The following is a 21,374-nucleotide window of genomic DNA, read 5'->3' on the forward strand; positions in this document are numbered from 1 at the left end:
ATGAAATCTAACAAAGGCAAACTCATAGAAACAGGAAAAAGGCTGGTTTCCAGGGACTGAGAGTTTAGAGAAATGGAGAGATGTTGGTCAAGGGGTATAAACTTTTAGATATAAGATGAATGTTATGAAACCTAATGAACAATATGGTGACATAGTTAATATATTGAGAATTTAAAATTTGCTAAAAGAAAGTAGATATTAAGATTCTTACCACACAGACAAAATGCTAACCATGTAAGTTCATGAATATATTAGTTAGCTTGATTTTGGTAATCATTTCATAATGTGTGCATGTGTGTATACATATATTTCAAAACACTGTATAACTTAAGTATATGCAATTTTTAGTTGTCAAGTATATCTCAATAAGGCTGGAAAAAGAAAAAAAGAGCAAAATTTCCCCTTTTAGTCTGCAAGTGGATCATCCCTAACTATTAGCAATCACAAAAATATGTTAAACATAATTCAATACATTTAACAAGTAAAAATAAATCATAAGACTCGCTTCTGCTATTCAGTAAGCAAAATGAAGATTAATGACTGAATTAATTCAATGAATATGGTTAAGTTTCTACTTGTTAGTAAAAGAACTTTATATGTTGATATTAGTTATTGAGCATAGCAATAAAGGAAATATTTTGTGGTTTTGGTTGTAGATATTAACAATCTGAACACACTGAAAACATGATTTTCTAAAAATGTTACTACTTACATATAAGAAAGTATTCCATGAGAGTAGATATGAAAATGTGTGAGGTAAGTTTTAGAAATCTTCTAATATAAAATGACTATTATTTGTCATGATGTGAGTAATGAAAAAATCAATTCTCATTTGAAGACAAGAATTCTTAAAGATGCTACCACTCAGTGCACCATGTTACTTATGATAGTTAATAAGAGTCTCTACACCTTTCAAGCAAGAGATCAAACATTTATGGCTCAACAGGCATTCAGAAGAATAACATCATATTTCTGCAGATATTTTTATTTAAATAAATGCTTTTCCTTCATCATTATTTAACAGCACTATTTGAATAAATTCTACTACATATAGTTCCAATAGATTTTTAATATTTGTCATGTTTTTAATGATTTTTTAAAAATGACTTTAAAATGATTATCAACAAATAGAGGGTATAAGAGAATGGCTGTAATAAGAGGTGGTAAAAAGATTATTTCATAAATTTTACAAAAGTGAATCTCTTGATGTGATAAGCAGCTACAGTTAAGTATAATTTTTGTAAACTATAATTTCTGTAAACTATCACGTGATGCCGGAATTTACCCCTGCGACCTATAATCAATTCAATTATAAGTAAAATTATTTAACATCAAACTGGTATATACTTTTATACACACATTTAAATGTGGCATAAAACTAAAAGTCCTGACAAAGATTAACTACTAAGTAAAAGATTCTTGAAATGGGGGAAAATAGCAGTTTATTAAGTGAAAGCCTAGGATTCAAATACAAAATTGTGAAAAAGGAAGACAGAAAGAGTGAAAAAGTGTTTGTGAATGGAAACCACTTGGTATCTATTGATAAAATGTAGTCTTGGAATAAAACTAATCTACTAATGTTCAATTCCTTTATGATTTTACTCCTTAAAGCTCGTGAACTTCTTTCAGTCTCAACTCTGTAAGCTGCTCCATGGTATTCCAATCAAGATAGAAGGCTTTGCACCAAAAATTTTAGACTAGAGATCTTTTCATGAGAGATCAATATACCAACAGATGCGTTTGATCTTCTTCAATTGACTACCTCCGGCGACTGCCAGGTTTTCAGCGAGTTCTCTGAGGATTGTGTTCAAATAGGCAGCCACTTTGCAGTGAACATTCTACAAATGACATCACTACTCCACCATGACAGCTTTAAGAGAATCAACGTTTTGACACAGAAAATTGCTCTGTCTTTAAGGGATGTATCTAAGTCACAGAGAAACAAAACGCCTCTCCTCTTTTTTCAGTTCTCAGTGGTTCTCAGTATGTGTTCAGAAATGCCTCTGTACGAGGAATGCAGACAGTAAACAGTGAAGAGGGACTTGCTGAGTTTAATTATGTAAGTCGTTGCAGAAGCTGAGAGCTTATTCAGCACACCTAAACATAAAGGCAGACTTCAGCTTTTAAAAAACTGTAACAATTTACTACCTGAAAGATAAATTTCCCTGTAGAGTAAGTTGGTTTCTTCATACTCCAGATTTAAATAAATCTAATCTAGATCTGAGTTGTCCAGATACAAAAATTCTTTATGTTGAGGTCCATTTTAGCTTCCTAGTTTTCCATAACCCTTTATTTCAATGACTCACCTTATTTAAATATATATTTTTAAATGGACCAATTTTATTGCCATATATTTTACCAAAATGATTTAGGAAAATGTAAACATACTAGGTTATATCATAATTATAAATTGGTGAAAATGTCTTCACTTCATTTCCACACTTAATAAATGTTACCAATTTGTGTGTGTGTGTGTGTGTGTGTGTGTGCAGGGCTGAGGATTGAATGGAGGGCCTCACACATGGTAGGCAAGCACTCTATCACTGAGCTACATCCCCGGCCCTTTTAACCATTTTTGAATGTTTAATAGCTGTTTTTGCCACTAGAGAAGAGGTCTGCAAACTTTTTCTGTAAGATGCAAATAGTAAATGTTTTAGGGACCAAGAACCAAAATCAGAGACGTTATATGGGTACTTATGTGACAAGATACAAAATAAATTTCCATGAAGATTTATTGATGAAATTCAAAATATAACAATAAATATGTAATACAGTTTGTGCAATATAAATCTGCTAGTGAGAAATGGAATTCTTCTTTGGAGGGATAGATAACATTTTGATTAATTTAGATCCAAAGTTAGGTTGTCCCTGTAATCTAAAATAATTGCAAATGTTCCTCTGTAATGATATTTTATATATTGCACCTTTAAATATATCTTTATATCCATAAGGTAGTGCCAGATACTGATATAAATGCAAGAGTACATGATTTTAATTGGGCATATTTGTCATTTAGAAGGAACTTATAGAATACCATTAAATTAATTTCTCAATTTATGCCTCATAATATGTCTTAAATTTTAGATCAACTGAAGGTAAGGTGGAAGCTCCTCAGTTGCAGAATTAAATGGATTTTGAAATGCAAATATTTCCTTTGAACTTGGATTGTGGTCCAAAACGTGCTTCTGGATTGTGGTTTGAGCTCAGAAAATACACATGCTGTAAATTTGTGTGGGAATGGGGATCTCTCTTCTTGCTTTAAATTTGACAGTATCTGGAGTATTGTCTGCAGTTTGACATCACTTCTCAATCAATGTCAGCTGTCCTTGAAATGACTTTAATAGTGTGATTTTTTGCATACACCTGCTAATTTGTCTTGTAATTTTACGTTGAATTTATGAGACATTATAAACTTTGTAGCAATACTTAATTTCTATAGCCAACCTGGGTTAATTCACAGTGGCAGAAAGCTATACTTGGCCCCAGGTAGTTTTGGGATCCTGTAGTAGAGGATACTGAAGACAATTGTTCACATTGGCCTACAGCAAATATTTACTGTTTTTATCTACCTGAACAAGATACAGAGAACCATTAGAGGTTTTAATCTTTCATAAATTTATTGAACAAATGTTTACCAAGGACCTACCATGTTACGTGAACTCTTTCAGGTGTCAGAAGAGGAAAAACAGTCTAATGAGGGAGACATGATAGAAGTTAATTCTAACATAATACAATAACTGCCCCTAAAACAAATAAGTAAAACATACTATAGAAGCCAAGAGGAGAAAACCAACTAATTGTGTTTGAAATGAAATCCCAGATGAGAAGATATTTGGTCTTGGTCATAAGGAATTTGTAGGAGTTTCTTAGGGAAGCCAGGTAAGGGGGATTCCTTTGTACACAGAGGGCTGGAGGTAGGAGAAGATCATTTAGAAGTCAAGAGAAGTGAGAGCCAGTGGAGGAACAGCAGAAGAAAGGGAAGGAGGTACTTGAAGTATGCACCTAGAGAGGCAAGATAGGGCTAGACTGGGGCAGCCTTAGGGACTAGGGCTTCACATGTTTTAATTGCAAAAGAATCACTCAGGTAACCTTCTTTTTTGAGGCTTGTGTTTTATTAGCTTCCTTTTAAACTCATAGGTTAAAAACAAAATGGCACTTAGTAATGGGATAACTTTTGGTGTTCTGATGCATGTATATACATTGTGTTATCGTTCAAATCAGGTTAAACATATCCATCTGCTTAAACATTTATCATTTATTTATGGTGAAAATATTCAAAACCTTAGTTTCATTTTTTCCCCCAGCCTCTGGTAATCACCATTCCACTCTCAAATTCTGTATCAACTTTTTTTCATTTCTCTGATGGTTAGTAATGTCAAATATTTTTATATATCTGTTAGGCACTTGTATGTCTTCTTTTGAGAAATATCTATTTAGGTCTATCACCTAAATAAAATAGATTTAAAACTATTTATTGTGTGTGTGCATTTAAGTTTTTGATGTTCCTTATGTATTCTAGATATTAATCCCTTGTTAGATATATAGTTTCTAAATACTAGGAACCATCTTTTTAAAATGAAAATTCCACTTATGTGTGAGATCCCACGGTACTTTCTTTTTGGGGCCTGATTTTCAGTTACAATAATGATCTCCATTTCTATCCATGTTGTCACAAGTGTCAGAATTTCATTCCTTTTATGGTGTACACATGGTATGTATGTACTATATATGCTTTATCTGTTTATCAGCTGATGGACACCTAGGCTGTTACGGTTTCTTGGCTATTGTGAGTAAAAATGAGAGTGCACGTGTCTCCTGGACAGGCTGATCTCATTTTCTTTGGATATATAGGAGTAGGCTTGGTGGATCACATGGTATTTCTGTTTTTCATTTTTTTGAGGAGACTCCATACTGTTTTCCCTAATGGCTGCACTAATTTATATGCCCATCAGCAGGGTGCAAGGGTACCCATTTCTCCACATCCTCAGTGAAGCTTTAGTTGTTTTGATAATAGCCATTCTTACTGGGGTGAGCTTATACTTCATTGTGGTTTTGATTTGCATATCCCTGATGATTAATGATTTTAAGCATTTTTAATATACCCATTGGCAATAAGTATGCCTTCTTTTGCAAAATGTCTATTTAGATCTATTGCCTATTTTTAAATCAGGTTATTTAGTTAATGGATTCAATTAATAGGTTGGTGAATTTTTGGAGCTCCTTATGTATTCTGGATAGTAACCCTGTTAGATACACAGTTTACAAACATTTTGGGCAATCTTTTTAAAGTGGAAGTTTGATTCAGTTGGTCTGGGGTGGGACCTTATTTCTGCATTTCCACATTCCATGTGTTAGTTAGGTTACTGGTTTAAAAACCTTGCTGGAATAGCAAGATTTCATACAATGCTAAGGGTTTTAGCTCTTGTTCACTAGTGAATTAGATGCAGTTGACATTTTTAACAGAGTTGTAACACAGTCAAATCTTGGAACTACAATGATAAAATTGCAGCTCTGTGGAGTATGGACTGCACATAGGAAACAAAGAGAGTAGGAAAGATTCTGAGAGAAACTTGCTCAGGAGACAAATGCTTAGAGCTTATAGTAAGCGATAGTGATGATAAAAATTTAAAAACATTCTACAGGTAAATATGCAAATTGTGTAGATTGATGAGTTAAAGGAGTGGAGTAGCAATAGCTGTTTCCTGAAAAATGTTCAATAAGCAACCATAATAAAAAATGGCCCTATTCCATACCAACCCCTGCAAAAAGCAAAAACAGAATTTGATTTCCTTAGTGCTTAAAAAAAAAAAAAAAAAAAGTTCTTACTTACAGGACTTATTCCAACAGGAAATATATACAAGAGAAATATTTTGGCGTATACTAGCTAACCTCCAGTCTGCTAAAACTGATGTCAGGGGGATTTGGATTCTGCCAATGTAGAAGCTTTATTTTAAAATTCCAAAAATGTTCAGATGATAAGTTATGCACATTTTCTTCTTTAAAGAATGGTATAAGCATTTCTCCTTCTGTGGTGACTTAGTTCTCCCAAATAATTGAATAATTTTTAAGTTCCTTTTGGTTGTGCATGGTGGCATAAACCTGTGATCCCAGCTAATCAGGAGGTTGAGGCAGGAGGACCACAAGTTTGAAGCCAGCCTAGGCAACTTACAGAGACCATATCTCAAAACAAAATGAAACAAAACATAGAAAGAGCTAGGGATGTTGCTTAGTGGTACAGTATCCCTGGGTTCAATCCCAGTATGGCAAAATGACAACAAGAAATCCTTTTAAACACAGTGCATGATGCTACCTACATTCCTCTGTGGGGATCAACAGGCAATGAAATAGACAGTGTGGTATCAAGTCAAAATTTCATGTAGAATGATGAGATAAAAAATAACCTTTATTGTGTAAATATGCATATAAGCACTCCATGGAAATAAATAAAATATTCTCTATTAAGTGTTTTTGAAAATGTTCTTAGACTAATGTAGAGTTGTAATTTTACACTGTGATTTAATGATTTATAAATATAGAAAAACAACAGAATAGAAAGATTTAAAGTGAAAATATAATAATCAGATTGTAATCAGAAATGAAATTAAGACATATATCACAATTTTAAGATGCATATGTAAAAACAAGACATTCAACTTGGATTCTGAGCTTTATAGTGACTATATAGTAAAGTTTTCTACCTTATTTTCCATGAATATGAAAACATTTTCTCCTATATACCCAAAGGAAGAAAAATAAATACATCACCACACCAACACACTTTAAAATCATATTAAGGGAGAAAATTACTTTGCAACCTTTGGCAAGTTACTTGTAGTTCATTTTCTGATGTGTTAATGGCTGCTGTTTTGTAGTTTCTCTGAATTAAAGACCTGCTTTTTAGTATATTTACTGAGACAATATTTGTATGTTTTCGCAGCATCTGCATTTCACATTTAGTTATCCTGTGTTGAACTTCTGATGGGATGCGCTAATTTGATTTTCTTATATTTGTTTTGACAAATAAATTTGCTTTTTCTTAAAGCCAAAAATTGAGATAATTGCTCTAGATTACAAAGACACTTAAAATTAAGTGAATCATAGGAAGTAAACAACACTTACTAAATTTTTGAGGTTAAAAACATGATTTAGAATGTGTATATTGAGTTGGTTTTCATAGTGTCCTCTGTGGTGTTGGGCAAAGATTGTACAGTAAATTCAGATGATAAGTATTCGAAAGATATTTAAGGAAAGCATTATATCTGCTATTAGCAAAACAGTAGTTTAAAATTGACCTTGCTACCTTAGCACTGATTTCTACTGCACCACAACAAGGGAATCTTTAATGTAAGGTTTCAATGTCTGTATCAATTGCTATTCTCAACAAAAACTTATTCTCTTAAAAATCAATATTCTTGTTTATAAACTAGTTCTCTGAGTTCTTACAAATCATGATGATGTTTTGAACAAGCTAATGGTCACAAGAATGTTAGTCGATTTTCCTACTTGGAAAAAAACTGTGCAGAGTTGCCTTTTATTCAATATAGAGATGGTTCATTTGTAGACTGATTTCATTTTGATTCAGCAGGATTATGAGAAATAAGAAAATGTTTGAATTTTCAACTCACTCCTTTCTGTTGTGACATTTTGTTCTTTCATTCCATCATCTCCATTAGTTTGCCAACTGGCACTGACAGGAGTGTAAAACTATTGCAAATTGTTACTTCAGCAGTACTCTGCCTGCCAAGAACTGATCAGCTGCTCCTCTGAATGCACCTTTCACTCTTTCCTAACTGAAGCAGTCTGAGCCTGCAGTGCTGTTGTGTTATAAATCGTTTCCAGCAGCATTTGAATTTAGTCACCTGACTTCCATCACTTTAAGATAAACATGCATTAATGCAATCATTATGAAAATGAATGTGTAGTCTGCAAATTGGAGGAGGTGTGGGGTACAGCACCATAGGGGTGAGTGTACGTGCTCTTTTCTATTTATGGCTTCATTTGAACTGATTTATCCATCTCTTTTTCATCTCCCCTGTCTCAGCAGTTATAAACTACATCACCTTTTCTTCACCTGAGAATGCAGTCAAGCTTCTCCCTATAGAGGACATTCTAACGGGGCTCTGTGGCTCACCTGACAAAGGGCTGACAGAAGTGATGGATGCTCCATTCTTTTGTCTATGGATCTGGATGCTTTAGTACCTTCTGTGGGTCAAATTAAGACTCCTGAGAATAATATCTGGATTCCCTAACCAGTTCTGAAACTGCCAGGATCTTCTGGATGAATAAGATCAGCATGTACTTCAAATTTATGTGGCCAACCTCCGAGAAACAGACTGCACACACACAAGAATTTTCAAATGACAGAAAACATGAAAAAGCAGCTAGAAAATGGGTTTCTGGGCTGACACTTGGCAAATGGAGCTTAAACATGTAAGGACAGAGGAGTAATTCATATTGATCATAAAGCTGAGAAGAAACACAAATATAGTCTTTCAATATTTCAAAGTTTGTCATAAGTCAATGGTGTCTCATTCTGCATAATCTGTCCTCCTTGCTCCCCAAGCATGTCTCTTTTGAAGATGGGGTCTCAGTCACTCTATAGAACGGTTTGCTTCTTGCATGGTAGCACCCCTTAATTTCTTATCTATTATATAGCCAGAAATAACACTTCACCATTAGCTGCTAGGGATTATATCCTCTGAAAAGTTGCCATGACCCAACTTCTCATAAAAGAGGCATTAATTAATTGGGGATGCATACCACAAAAGTACATTGCCATTCTGTGTCCCAAACAAAATCACTTGTAGGAAATTATATAGTACAGAGTTATTTTTTAAAAAGTTTTCCCATTTGGAAGGGGAGACATTTGGAAAGCAATGGATCCTGAAGGTTTATGAAATGCTTCTTATCTCAGTTCCAATTGAACATTATTTTAAACTAGATATCAAGTGTTAGATACACATTGCAGAGAGAAGATAAACAAAATAGATCTTTTCTAGCTATTATTTTAACTCTGAGTAAAACTAACATTTAGCTCAACTCTCATAAAGTACACTATTTTGTAAATTTTAAAACATACATTTTAGTAATATGTGTGTTATAATCAATGATGCTTTGTTTTCATTTATATATCTTTTATTAAAAGGATTATTTATTCAATGATAAATGTGTTTAAGAGATTAATTTTTAAAGTCACCAAAATATTCTTAAATTTAAATTTAGGCTATTAGATTCATTTACATTAAGGCAAAAAATATTTTTGAGAGGTAGGTTTAATAAAAATAAAAGTAGGTTTAATAGAAGTTTATTGAAAGAGTAAACATAGATACATCCAAATGAAATTGAAAAATGCAGTGGATTATTCAGATATTTAAAAATGTTCTTCCTCAAAATGAATAAGCAAAAATGGTGAAGTATTTATTCATATGGTGGTTAAAATAATAATACTGTTTCTATTTTTAGAAAAAAATATTTTTGTTCATGCAACATACAGTTGCATATTGTGTTATACATAAATAGGTCGTTAATATGCTGTGCTAATTAATGAGGAGGTGGGAGAAGTACAATCTGCATTATTTACCATCTCTTTCCTATGGAAATGTTCTGACTTGTGAATATATTTGCAAATTCTATATGATGACAAGCTGGATAACAGAATATTTTATAAATTATTCAAGCATCTCAAACACTAAAATATTTGTATAAAGATTTTGTATGATACATGTCAGAAGATAAAAAAAATTAATCGGGATTTATATGGGAACAATAGGAGGTGAGAACTAAAACTGTCTTAAACTCAATTCTAAACTCATGATGCCAACTGGATTTTTGAGGTTTCATGTCACAGCTTGATTCATTCTAGATACTCTATGGTAATGACATTTGGAATGAAGGAGGAAAGACACACTTGCAACTGGAGAGGAGAATTGACTCCTGCTAATTTAATTATTTCTTGTTTTCTACTCAAAAATCTTCTTGCCATCTTCACAATCAAGAATAATACACAATAAAGAAACTAATACTCTGGGGACCAAGTAACTTCCCCATGGTAGTAAAACATAAATTGTTTGCACTCTAAAACCTGTTTTCCTTCACTCGGTGGAGCTGCATCCTAATAATAATAATAATAATAATAATAATAATAATAATAAATCCCTAGTTTAGTTGCTTTAGAAAAATATCTGCTCTTTCAACTTTCGGCAATTCATTTATTCATTCATTTGTTTAGTTTCCATTCTATTTATTTATCGTTATCAGTATTGGAGATGCTTTTAGGTTTGGGTTTTGGATTCTTGTTATTTTGCTACATAACTTGGAACTACCATATTTAATTATGTGTAAATAAAAGAGGAGCAAAACACTCTCACTCTGACACCTGCAATGCTAAGTTCATGAGTGAGATCATTAGTGTCAAGCAGGCCTTCCATCCACCAGGCCTCTTGACAGATTAGAGACTGTAGCTTCTCCTGCAGTCATGCACCGATGGCATCTGAATGGTTTCTGATCATTTTCAAATGATTCTCTATCAGCAAGAACAAAGAAAAATTCACTTCCACTTATTGTTCATCAAGGTATAATTGTTAAATACTTAGAGGAGGTCAAATATTGACTAACAATAGAGGAAATTGCATAGGGTTCATTAAATACCGCAGGGCACCTAATTTAGAGCCTTACCTGTGTGAATTCTTCAGATTCTAAGATATCTTTACCTGTGTCTTAGAGTGTTTCCCTTTTTCCTTCTCTCCTATATCTCCTCTAAGTCCAACATGTAAATTGCATTTAAGGAACATTCAAAAAGTCAATAAATATTTTTTATTCAAACCAGATTCTAGGTCCCTCTAACTATTTTGGAGAAATGAGATTTTCCGGCACAAAACAGCTATTTGGGGCAAATGTTGAAGCACTGTGTTACAGCCCAGAAAGAATAGAAAAAATAGAGTTGACTGTGTCTAAAGTCAAAAACTGGGCAGTAGTGCAATTTTGTAATTTTAAGCTTGTCTTACATTAATTAAAAGGCTTTTAACTTGAGCTCTTTTAACCTGAGTTCTACATATGCTAGTTCAATTAATCTTGAGCATTTAAAGTAATGCTCACTATTTTATGCCATTCTTTTTCTAGTCAAGGATTCTGAGCATAATAGAAACTCTTAAACTACTATAGGTTTTCTTATCAACAAAATTTCCTCTTTTTTAAGTCATCTAATCTGAATTTTAATTTTAATAAGGTATGTATATTATCTTTGAAAACACATTAAACTGAAGTTTTAGGTATGTCATCCTGGACTCTTTCATAGAATTTCTTAGCAAGAAGTTACACAATTTTACCATGCAAAATAGTGATGATTAATATTTCCAATCCTGAATTGCCATTATAACCTTAGGTTTCAGATCACTGCAATTTTCAGTCTTTTATAGAAGTTTAGCCTTTCACTGATTAAACTAAAGTCCAAATAAATTGCATCTGTCACAAATGTTTCTTTTTAAATTTGCCATTACAGATAAAACCTACTTTCAAAAAGCTAAAACTGCTATTTTCGTTCAATGTCTATACATACATTTATTTTCATTTTTTCTAAGTCCTTCAATTTTAATAATATTTAAGAACTGCCAGGCAATATAACAATGCAGCATTAGCATAATATAATGATATTCTTAATTTCTACTTAGATTGTGGACACATGAAATATTCTAATAAACCACTAACCTTCAAAGTTATTTTTCCTTCAAATTTACTTTTGTACGTTACCTACTATAAACATACCTAAAATGATTTTCCTTTAAAAATTCTTCAACAAAAAGATATATTTTGAAAAAAGATATGCTAAAAATAATTGCTTGAATTCAGATAGACAGAAAACACCCGGACAAGTGAACTGTTGCCTTTTTATTTCCAGAAAAATGTAGACAAATAGCGCATATTTTTATTCTTGTGCAACTCACTTTTAATAGGAAGAAATTGCTGGAATAGTCAGTATTAGCAAAGCAGCAAGTTTCTGAATAGACTAGAAGCTTATCAGGTACAATATGTTAATTCCTTTCTAATAGTGTAATGAAGTCTGAAGTTTTCAGAGAGATGTGACTCTGATAATGGGCCTGTTTAAAACAACATTAAGAAAACCTTGATTATGGGTTGCTCAGCAGCTTCCAAATGCTAACCGAGAAAGCAATTTCTTCAGAGAAGGTTGCTGCTCACAGAAAATGTACTTTATTCCAAGTGCTGCAGCAGCACATTTTGGCATCCCTCAGGAAAGACTGGAACTCTCCAGCATGTGGCACAGGCGGTGCATTCTGGGTGATTTGTGTATCTGATATATATATTGCCATGGTATATCTTTCAATAGCTACATATTTCCTTTGAGACATTCCTGAGTGCCCCGTATGTGAGTGTAGAACACAGAGTAATCTTAACCTGGCCTGGCCTGGGGCTCCTAAATTAAGTCTTGTAGCTCTGGTCCCAGTTTATATTTCTGTGTACCTATGTGGTTCATCCTTGAAAAAACTGCTAGGAATTCTGGAGTCTTTCTAAAGGTCTCAGGATTGGTTCCTTGAAAGTCTATCACATATTCTGGGTTTTCATTGACTTATTTTTGAATGTTTACCAATTCCCTTATTTGGAGAGTGCTAGTTATCTTAAAAGTATATGTCACTAGTTAATTTATAAGATAGGAAAGAGAGAAATCCTGATACTTTTAAAAAGCTTGCTTAAAAAAAAAGTTAACTAGATAATATGATCCTTAGAGAAATGCCTTCTGACTATGATGTGTGTAGTTCTTGGGCCCTCTGAGGGAAAAGGAGACTTTTAGAGGGAAGTATTACAACACTTTAGTTCATGCCACCCAGAAAAATTTACCATGGCAGTGGAACAAGGGCTTAAGGACCCCACATATATCCTTACATTTCAATTTTAAGATGTAACTCGATTTCAGAAATATTAAACATGAAAATAGTGTAGCATAGAGTTAAAGAAATTTTATACTTATGGTAAGGGATTTGCTGATACTGCTCCAGAACTTTCTAATTCGAGGATCTGGCATTAATGTGGACATTATGGGAGTGCAGTTCTTTCTGTATGCTTGTAAGAACAGCTGGAAGACTGAGGGATACCATGCTATGTCATCTACAGTATTCATATCATAAAAGAGTCCTTTAATTTTAGTTGTTGAATTATTTACAATGCCAAGCCTTTATTTCTTTAAGTCTCCTTTATTCTTGTTTGTTTTTCCATCTTTTCTAAAAACAAATAAAACATTAATATTAAAATATCTGACATGATGCTAACACCGGTCATAGGTTTGATTTAACTGCAACTACATTCATTTCTCTAAATATGAAACTAACAGATACATAATATCTTTAAGTGATTTATATTATAGTGAATTACGATTTGTAATTTTAAGAAAATTGTCATTTAATACTACAATTATTATGATTATTGTCATTGGAGTAGATGAATTAACAATAATCTTAATTTGTCCAGAAGTAGAGGAAATAAAATTATCATAATTTTTCCTTCAAGATTGAAGTATAAAACCCTTAAATTCAATAAAAACAAAACTGGCAATTAAGATTTTTTTCCAAATTTCAGGTGGCCGCTGCTGTTTTTGTCCCAATCCCCTCTCCTCCTTTTCTTATAATTGCAACCTCAATATGTTGAGTTTAGACTAAAATTATAAAGAGTTTTTATATCATCAAAAAGAGTATTTTTCCTTTTTTCAAAATAAATAGGAATCTACTAATTAAACTTAGTATTTCATGACCTATTAATTCACCAGTTATTATAATCCATCTTTAATTGGATTAGCTATAATTACAATTAAATGGCTCTGTGAATCATAAAGGTTAAATACAAGTCATTTTCCATTTAAAGACTTAAATATGTATTGATAATGGTAAGAAAGGAAAGATACTTCATCCTAAGGTTAATTGCTAAGCCTTTCCCCCTATTTTCAGTCAGTTTCCTTATCTCTCGCCTTTTTATGGTTTATAAAACCTCTCAAATCTCCAAATACATGGTACTTTTGAAATAATTCTTAAATTAAGCCACACTTACCTCTGTATCAGTGTGGAATAAAATAATTATTTTCCTACATTAATTAGGTGATGTTTTCACTTAAATAGAGTGTGGTAGTATTATTGACAGAAGAGGAAAGAAACATTGAAGACATTTATGTTCAAAGCCTACAAAGATTTATCATTCTTGGTGAATTGTTTCTTTTTCCTTTTCTCTCTTCTCTCCCTCTCTCCATTTTTGTCTCTCCCTTTCTCTCTTACACACATACACACACACATATTTATGTCATATGTTTAAATGCCAAGTTTTATGAATTGCTATTTTTGATTTGTTACCATGTGGAAATGAGTCATTCGAAGGTGAACAACCAGCATTAGACTTGTCAAAAGAGCATGACACTCAAGAACCCTTTCGTCATGCCGTGTGGTGGTGGAACACACCTATAATTCCAGAAACTATGGAGATTGAGGCAGGAGGATTGCAGTTTTGAGGCCAGCTTCATGAATTTAGTGGGACCATAAGCAACTGAGTGAGACCCTGTCTCAAAAAATTGAAAAGGGCTGGAGATGTAGCTCAGTGGTTAAACACCCCTGGGTTCAATTCCCAGTACCAACCAATCAGCCAAACAAACAAAAAACCCTTTCATCAAAAAGGGAGTACATTATTGTATGAAATCACTAAGTTTAAGTATTTGGAAGTAAAACCCTTGGTCCTCTGTTAGGCACTGTGAAATAAACTACATCATTTGAGAAAAATCTAGGAGGGAGAAAAATAGTGGTTACAATATGACATGTAGATTTCACACATTGTTAAGAATGAAGCATGAGCCAGAAGTCTTTTATTCATGGAAGCCTAAACCCCTATACTCTGTGCCAGGTAGGCACATGAAGGACAATATCTGTGTTCTCACCAAAGAAGAGGAGGAGATGACACCTAAGCAAGTTACGTAGGAAAGGATTCATGAGGATGTCATATCCCAGAAATATGAAGTAAAGGGTTTCAACAAGGGAAATGAAGGTAGATATCATGCCATGAAGAAGGAAGGGCATGAAGAGAGGCCTGGGTGAAGGACAGTCTAGGAAACACCATGTAGTCCCATCCTGTTGAATTGGAGTGTGTGCTACCCAGCAGGGACCATGAGATCAAAGTCTGGAGAGGGTGGTTGAAGTGATGTGACAGAGGAGCGCACATGCCAGTGAAGACTTAAACATCAAGGAATTTCCAACAAGGAAATTGGGGCTGCATTTTAACTCCATTTATAGAGGAATGATTCAGAGTGACAGGAGTCTGGGATCAGAGAGAGTAAGTACAAGGGGGTTGTGATAGCGGGGCAAGACCACAGGAGAGAGGCTGCCGTGAGTTCTCAAGGGGAAGTAATACTGAATGAGTGTCTACACAGAAAGCCTTGGATATCTGCATACCCGTATGATGAACCTGACAGGTAAAAAATTTTTGAAATACTGGCAATTTAACATTAGAAGTTGGATTATCTTGCAATTAACACAATATGTGTTGAAGGTAACTATGCCATATAGAAGGCTCTTTGTTCAAAAGAAATAAGTCAGTAGACTAGGCAGGGACTTTCAGCTATTTGGTTAGATGTGCATCTCCTTGGAAGACTCTGCCATTCACAGAAAATATCTGAGTCAACATAAATTCTCAGGTAGAAGATATGAGTGATGCCTTACAACACTGGATCTCAAACTGTAGTGGGCAGGAGAACTACCTCAAGGACTTGTTAAAACAGATTACTGAGAATTTTTGATCCTGCAGGTCTGGTTTGAGGTTCTGAGTTTGTGTTTCTAGTAGGTACACACAGGTTGCCAATGTTACATTACACAAATGATACAAAAAAAAGAGGCTGTTTAAGGAAAATTTCAACCACCTGGGCCTTTGCTAGAAAGCCTATCTCCTATCAGAGAATGTCTGAGATTATTATGCTGTCTTGATCAAACACCATTCCTCAGGATAAAGACAAAATAATTGGTTTAATCTTTACCAGCAAAGAGAAGCTTATTCCTGAGTCAGGAATAATGAAAACTTTTAGAAAAGGACCCATGCCATTTTAGTAGCCATGAAAAGGCTACTAAAGTCTTCCCTGGGTTTTAGGAAATGATACTGAAAAACCATTTAAGAAGCAACAGCTATGATAATCCCGCCGGGGTTTCACGGACAGAAAATCTAAAGGGGGTGGAGAACGGAAATTGAAAATCTGACAATACAATCACAAATGATACTGACGAGGAACATAAAGAGCATCTGTATCCAAGGAAACAGTGTGGTTGCTTAGGGCTCTCTTTCTGATGAGCTCCGTTTTAAACGAAACCTATACAAAATATGAAAGGAAGAACGTAAAATCATGGATTAATACAGAAGGGATGCAACAATCTTTCAGAATAGGACTCAAAGTCTGAAATTATCTGATACTTCTTACCTTTACTAAGGAAGGACACTAAAGTGTTTTTTTTTTCCTTAAGTTAATGAACATAAAGTATATGTATATATGATAAAACCACTATATTCAGTGTGTTTGAGTCAGTTTTTTCACTGCTGTGACTTAAGAAACCAACCAGCACAAGTGTAGAGGAGGAATACTTTTTTTAAGGACTTATGGGTTCAGAGGTCTTAGTCTATAGAAGCCTGGCTCCATTCCTTGGAGCTTAAGGTGAGGCTGAACATCATGGTGGAGTGTGCGGCAGAGGGAAGCTGCTCATATGAGATCAGGAAGCAGAGAGAGATTCCACTGGCCAGATAAAAATATATACCCAAAGATGTCCCAATTCCTACTTCCTTCAGCCACACCCTACCACTTCAGTTACCATCAGGGGATTAAATCACTGATTGAGTTAAGACTCTCACACTCAATCATTTCTCCTCTTCACCTTCTTGAATTGTCTTACACAAGCTCTTGGGGGACACCTCACATTCAAACCATAACACAGGACAAAAATATTTTAAAATGATCACTGCTTGGGCAAAATGATATAATGTTAAATGTGACAAAATAGTGGTTTGCTTCTGTTTCTCCCTGCTGGGAGAATTATCTTCACATTAGGAAGGATATCACCATCAAGAGGTAACTGAAGCACAAAATAAAAGCAAAGATTATGAGAGCATTAGGCTCTTTAAATGAATGTACAAATCCAATGAATAACATTTGAAAGGTGAAACAAATCACTCTGGGTAATCACTGGGAAATGATGATGAGCAGAGGAAATTCAGTAAGATTAGAGGTGAGCAAAATGACTCAATTTCCCCAAAGGGATAAACGTTGAAGTATGGAATCCAGTGCTGTGAGACGGTTATTGAATCTTGAAAATTCTTCTAAGACCTTCCCAAACCATTAGTTTGGAACCTCTAGTAAGCTTTGAATATACTAACAACTACATACATAAAAACACCAAGAGTACACTGAGACTAAGGCATACCAAGCCAGTCCCATATTTCATGGAGTCCACGTAGCTACAACAAGAATAGGGGATTAATGACATAACACTGAGGAGAGTTTGTACCTGTAAAAGAAACCTTCATTAGCGGTTCTAATTCTGAATCAGTAGGAAGGAGTCTAGAGAGGAAGCTTCCATTCCTGGCTCTACTCCTTTCACTTCAACATATTTTTAGCAACATCTTAGTTGGAAACTAAATGGCATCCTTATCAACTCTGTTGTTGACTCAAAATTGAAACAACTGACTACTATCTTTGACACCAGATGCAGGATTTAAAATCATCCTGACAGGCTAAAAAGTTGGGGCAAAATCAGCATAATGAAATTTAACTAGGATAAGAGGTGAGACAATGTCAACATAGTGAAATTTTACTGGGATAAATGAACAGTCCTAGATGAGTATCAGGATAATAGTGACTTGCATTGAGGCTAGAAGATCTTTTCTTGACAGCAATTCCTGTGACAAGGACTTAGGTGTTTTAATCAACTATAAACGATACTGAGATTACATATGTGAAAGTTCCTTACGGTGCCTGGAAGATAGCAGGCACTTGATAAAGGAGTTGAAGCTCACTAAAAGACAACCACATGGTTTGACTGTTAATGCTATAGGTAGGCTAATACAGGAATGCAGGGTTCACATCAAAGGAAATTATCTTTCCTAGCACTCTGGACTGGTCAGGCCATTCAGAGGACATTTCACCCAGTTTTTGACTCCTTGTTAAAAGAAGTAAACTGATGAAATAAGTAGCATTTTTAAAAGAGGGTGACCGAAATAATGTCTTAATAGGGAAAGGAGAATGTGGGGGTGAAGGGTGGCTGAGGTTTCCCATGAGAAGAAAATGCTCAGGGCAAGAACTATAATAATATTTAAGAGGTTGCTAAGTGGAAAAGGGTAGTATTTTAACATTTAAATTCCACAGGTGGAGGTGAGAACAAAATGAAGAGAGTATTTCAGTTCAAAATAAGAAAGAACTTCCTAATAATTTCATTTCTCCAACAAAGTAAAACACTAAGCACTAAGTCATGAATTAATTAGATTCCATATGTTTGGGCCAGAAGCAGGGTGCTGGGGAAGATGTAGAAGAGGTTTTTGAACCCGATGGGAAGCTAGTCTTAATGACCCCTGTAACTTCTAATAACTCAATCCAATAAATATTTACTGAACATTTAATGGAAGACAACCTATGTGGAAGATAGCCTTCCCCTTTTTTGGGTATAATAAAAGTAAATGGATAAAGATTTTATCCTAAACATTTGCTATCTTGCAATGGACTTGAGATGTGTACTCCATTAGTGTTAAGGCATGAGACTTACAGGGAAGTACTCTAAAGGCCAGCAAGTGCTCTAAGCAGAGCATGGGATGACTTAGAGGTGTGAAAATATTCAACCACACTAGGTTACAAGGATGTATAAGGCTTTCATAAGATATAACTGGTAAGAAAAAGAGGGAGTAAAATAATTACAGATATATAAGACATTGTAGCAAAGATATGAAGCTGAGAGAGAAACTCACAGGAAGTCGTTTAGTTTGGATAAAGCACAATCTATTAAACTAATAGCAATGAAAAAAGGCTTAGAGAGGGTTTTGAAAGCTATGCCCTATGTTCTATAGGCAGATAGGATCCTGGGTTGGAGTGTGAAATTACCATGATACACATGATGTGTTAGAAAATGGCATAGGTGAATAAACTGGATATAACAGGTGTATTTGGAAAATAGATTGCCTAGAGATAACTAAGGATAGTTGCATTTCATCTATATTCCAGGGCCCTATGTGAGGCTTTTTATATACTTTTTCTCACTTAATCTTCCTAGGTTTATATGTGAAAATATGATATAGAATCAAGAATTCGTTATAATATTGTGATAATATGTCATAAACATATCTGTAACTCTCAGTCAATGGGATCTTTCCAGGGAACGTAAGAAAGGAATCTGCTCAGATATTTTTGAAATACCTGCTTTGTAAAGTCAAAAGGGGAAGGGAAGAGATTTACAGGTATTTTCACTCTATCTATGATAAAAAATGAGATATCGTATGAAAATACAGCTTGCAAATCTGAAGATCCTTTATATAAGGATCATTTAAACTCATGAAAGAATGTGTTTGCATTAATTAATATCACAAAGAAAAATAAACTCTTTGCTGTTGTAATGGCTAAAATTCAGTCTGAAGATTGGTCAGTGACAGGAGTAGCAATTAGTAAATTATCTTATTGGAGGCTAAACGAACTTCTACTGTGAAACAAAAACAACTGTTACCTTAAAAAAATATCCTTGGCCTTAATGCAAGAACTGATAGGAAGGATTTATGAAATGTGCTCCTGGGATCAAGAAGCCTTATGAAAGGCAGGCTTATCCTTACAGTCTGAAGAGGCCATCGTTTATTAGAAGCTTCCATTGATGAAACACAGAAGACAGTTTCACGTTCATGAACCTGTGACTGAAGAACTGTAACAAGCTTACAAAAAGATTCCAACCAGCAAATTCCCAACTGATCCTTTTCAGCCTACTTATTAAAGACAATTCTACATGAAGACCTGTAAGAAAAATCACCAAGTTATTAATGACAATAGTTCTTTGGTGGCCCACTGGATGATTGAAATATTTTCTATCCTTGGTCCACATCTAAAAATTGGAAAGTTTTGCATAAAGATCTCAATATCTTGGTTCTAATGAAAAATCAAAAGATCTAGCATATATGAATACAAATTCATGCAGGACACCTATTAGAGAAATGAACTGTAATTGTTAATTTCTCATTTAGACAAAGCACAAGCTCTTTAGTATACCATGGACAGTCCCCATTTCTAATTTTTTAGACACCCATATTATTTACTTATTTGCTTGATCCAGTTCCCTCATCTAATCTGGAGGAGCTGTTTAATTTAGAATTAGAAGAGAAGTGGGCATTTCAAAGCTGCTCAAATTCCACCCTGAAGGTGTGGCCTGCTGCTCAGCACCATAGCGATTTTTATACATTAGGTTTCTTTGGGTGTATGTGGGCTATTACTTCCTCTTTGATTTATTTTTTTCCTATTAAATAGTGTAAAAAGTAACAAAAGTAAGCTTGCAATTTTTATAAATGTGGGTATTTATTTATTTATTTATGCAAAAACACATGAGAAAATTAAATTCATCACTGAGTAACTACACTTTTATTGTATTTGCTGTGAACTTCAATGACAAAATTTGCCTAATTTACATATATTGCAAATTTGGTATTCATTTTTTTAATATCACGGATGGCTAGACATTCACATAATATGCTTTTACCTTGCATCAGTTGAACTTCAAGAAAAATTAATTACATTCATAACTTCCTGATTTATTTCTTTCTGTAATTTAAGTATCCCCATGACAAGCACACATTTTTGTTAATTTCTGAGTGGTAGAGACACCTTCCTCTATCATTCTCTGCATTTATCAAGTGGTTTTGTCAAAGAGATATAGGACCTGCAGTCTCTTCTTAGTGATATCTTTAATAGTCCTTTCTAATTTAGAGTGAAAATCAAATGCACACAAAGCTATTTATTTTGCTTGACTTTTTATTTCATAAAATTCTGCTCCTAGTTATGCCAATACATAGTCCACTTAGACATTTATTAGATATATGCAAGTAGTTACATTAAAAATATCAGTGCAAATAGTGCTGGGTTATTTTTAGATCTCAGGTGATATTCGAAACCAAATAATGAATCTCATATTATCTAGTAAGAAAAACATATAATTCCTGGGTTTTTAAATTTTATTTTATTTATTTATTGTTTTGAATTTTATTTATTGTTTTGAAGTTCACCAAGGAGAACTTTTATTCATGAGGGTTCATAGTTTTCCAGAAATTGTCACAATCACCATTTTGCTCTCTCCATTTTTTAATTTCCTTCGTGCAATATCACTTGGTAATTTTTCCTC

The 21,374-nt window shown here is 34.0% G+C and overlaps 1 protein-coding gene across 2 annotated transcripts in view; it reads right to left on the reverse strand.

The window, feature by feature from the left end:
* Window positions 1–21,374, reverse strand: part of TMEFF2 (transmembrane protein with EGF like and two follistatin like domains 2) — a 237,046-nt gene that overhangs the window by 164,415 nt on the left and 51,257 nt on the right. The gene's annotated exons all lie outside the window — the stretch shown is intronic.

The sequence above is a fragment of the Sciurus vulgaris genome (assembly GCF_902686455.1).
Source record: "Sciurus vulgaris genome assembly, chromosome: 3".
Lineage (NCBI taxonomy): Eukaryota > Metazoa > Chordata > Mammalia > Rodentia > Sciuridae > Sciurus > Sciurus vulgaris.